Source organism: Maylandia zebra, linkage group LG22 (genome assembly GCF_041146795.1).
Source record: "Maylandia zebra isolate NMK-2024a linkage group LG22, Mzebra_GT3a, whole genome shotgun sequence".
NCBI lineage: Eukaryota > Metazoa > Chordata > Actinopteri > Cichliformes > Cichlidae > Maylandia > Maylandia zebra.
In genome coordinates, this window is record NC_135187.1 from 21,841,621 (window position 1) to 21,844,499 (window position 2,879).

At 46.3% G+C, this 2,879-nt stretch overlaps 2 non-coding genes across 2 annotated transcripts; one reads left to right on the top strand and one right to left on the bottom strand.

The window, feature by feature from the left end:
- Nucleotides 1–1,410: 1,410 nt before the first annotated feature.
- Nucleotides 1,411–1,529, bottom strand: LOC111500506 (5S ribosomal RNA). Its single transcript, XR_002721140.1, has one exon. It is a non-coding gene; the product is annotated as a 5S ribosomal RNA (ribosomal RNA).
- A 310-nt stretch (nt 1,530–1,839) lies between these two features.
- On the top strand, nt 1,840–1,958 carry LOC111500505 (5S ribosomal RNA). The gene has a single exon (XR_002721139.1). It is a non-coding gene; the product is annotated as a 5S ribosomal RNA (ribosomal RNA).
- The last annotated feature ends 921 nt before the right edge of the window (nt 1,959–2,879 follow it).

Consider the following 2,879-nt stretch of genomic DNA (forward strand, 5'->3'; position numbering starts at 1 on the left):
GATGGGAGTCTGCAGCCAATCACCTTCTCAGCAGAGCGCACAACACGCTGCAGTCTCTGTTTGTCCCTGATAGTGGCTCCAGCGTACCACACGGTGATGGAGGTGGTGAGGATGGACTCGATGATTGCAGTGTAGAATTGCATCATCGTCCGTGTTGGCAGGTTGAATTTCTTCAGCTGCCTCAGGAAGTACATCCTCTGCTGGGCTTTCTTGATGACGGAGGTGATGGTGGGCTCCCACTTCAGGTCCTGGGTGATGGTGGTACCCAGGAAGCGGAATGAGTCCACAGAGGTGATGGGGGTGTCAGTCAGGATGATGGGGGGGAGTGGGGCTGTGTGCTTCCTGAAGTCCACAATAATCTCCACTGTCTTCTGGGCATTCAGCACCAGGTTGTTGTGGCTGCACCAAGACACCAGATGTTCAACCTCCCTCCTGTAGGCAGACTCATCCCCGTCAGAGATGAGCCCAATGACGGTGGTGTCATCTGCGAACTTGATTAGCTTGACAGACTGGTGGGTGGAGGTGCAGCAGTTGGTGTACAGGGAGAAGAGCAGAGGAGAAAGAACACAGCCCTGAGGGGAGCCGGTGCTGATGGTCCGGGAGTCCGAGACATTCTTCCCCAGCCTCACATGCTGCTTCCTGTCCGTCAGGAAGTCAGTGATCCACCGGCAGATGGGATCAGGCACATTCATCTGGGAAAGCTTGCCTCGGAGATGGTCTGGAAGGATGGTGTTGAAGGCAGAGCTGAAGTCCACAAACAGGATCCTGGCGTAGGTTCCTGGGGAGTCCAGATGCTGCAGGATGAAGTGTAGGGCCATGTTGATGGCGTCGTCTACAGACCTGTTGGCTCTATATGCAAACTGCAGGGGGTCCAGGAGGGGGGCCGTGAGGGTCTTGAGATGGGAGAGAACTAGGCGCTCAAATGACTTCATGACCACAGATGTCAGAGCCACGGGTCTGTAGTCATTTAGTCCAGTGATCCTAGGTTTCTTGGGGACAGGGATTATGGTAGAGGACTTGAAGCAGGCAGGCATGCTCCGTATCTGCATTGCTCTTCTGGCACTGACTCATTTTGAGTCTGGCTGCCTCTACTCGGCCTCCAATATCTATGGGCCAGATGGTGTAACAATTGGGGCCACATCTGGCCCACATAACACCCGCCCCTGTCATATTTGAGTCCTAAGAAAACCAGTGGAAATGAACCCTAAATATCAACTTAAAACTCAAGACAAGAAAAATGAAGATAACAGAATTTTTCACATAAATATTTTATGGTTTATATTAAAAAGATTGAATGTAAAGAATATACATTTTAAAGGGCCTTGAACTTCAACGATTGACCAGGAAGCAAAATGCTCCACATGTCCACTGAAGACGAGCAGCGCCCCCTGCAGTTTGTGTAAGTGAAAAAGCTTACAGCACCTGGTATTCCCAGGCGGTCTCCCATCCAAGTACTGACCAGGCCCGACCCTGCTTAGCTTCCGAGATCAGACGAGATCGGGCGTGTTCAGGGTGGTATGGCCGTAAGCGACACCCTAAACGACAAACACCCCTTTTATTAATGCTTCAGGAGCACTTCTCAGACTTTTGTCTTGCAGATCGTCTCCAAACAGTTTGTTTTGTTACTTAAATAAATGCGGTGATTTTAAGAGCCAACTGCACGCTATTCCGATCTAAGATCAGTGACGTGTTACTCTAAACAGCTTTCTATGCTGAAGTGAAAAGTTTACCGTAGGAATAAATGTTTCATCATTGGATGGAAAACGTGTTCAGAATCTTAATTGGCGAAAAAAGTGGTATTTGGCATGTATAAAAGGTCAGTTTGTGTGCACTTCTTTCGCTTACGGCCATACCACCCTGAACACGCCCGATCTCGTCTGATCTCGGAAGCTAAGCAGGGTCGGGCCTGGTCAGTACTTGGATGGGAGACCGCCTGGGAATACCAGGTGCTGTAAGCTTTTTCACTTACACAAACTGCAGGGGGCGCTGCTGCTCTTCTTCTTGTTTGTGTCAAACGACAAATTGCAGAAAACAAACCGTTTCTTAAACTTATAATAGCTTGTCATTTATTAAGTACAAACTTGTAGGTCATAATTACTTTGCAGGGCATTTTTTCTTATTTTTTATACTTTCTAATAGTAACAGTAAATTAATGAAACTCCTCATTCCAAAAGATCCACTATACAGCAGCTAAGGCCAGAAATGTACATAGACTCATATCTGAGCCCAAACTGTGCCAACAACATATCCTCCACACCATTACACCAACAGTCTGAACCGTTGAGACGCAGGATGGATTCATGCATTCGTGTTTTTTCTGGTCCTACTATCTGAATGTTGCAGAAGAAATGTTTCCAGTTGTCTGTTGTCCAATTTTGATGATCCTGTGAGAATTGTAACCCCAGTTTCCTGTTCTGAGCTGACATGAGTGGCACCTGGTGTGGTCTTCTGCTGCTGTAGCCCATCTGCTTCAAGTTTCAGCGTACTGCATTCAGAGATGCTCTTCTGCACACCTTCATTGGAATAAGTGTTTTTTTGAGTTACTGTTGCATTCCTATCAGCTAGGAGTCTGATCATTCTCTTCATCAAATCAACGTGCCCATGTCTATGCACCTAAACGCACTGAGTTGATTGGCTGATTAGACATTTGCAATAAACATTTGAAGAAGAGGTGTACTTAATAAAGCATCCGCTTTGTATGAGGTTACTAACACAAATACGTTTACATGTTGTTTTTAGACACAATGACTTTGCTTGAATGCAGTTTTTTTCAAAGTATTGAGGTCTGATATTTTGTTTTTGTGTGTCTGGATTTGACGGAAATGAATCTTACGAGGTATAAATGGAAATGTTGCACACATAATTTAACAAGAAACTAG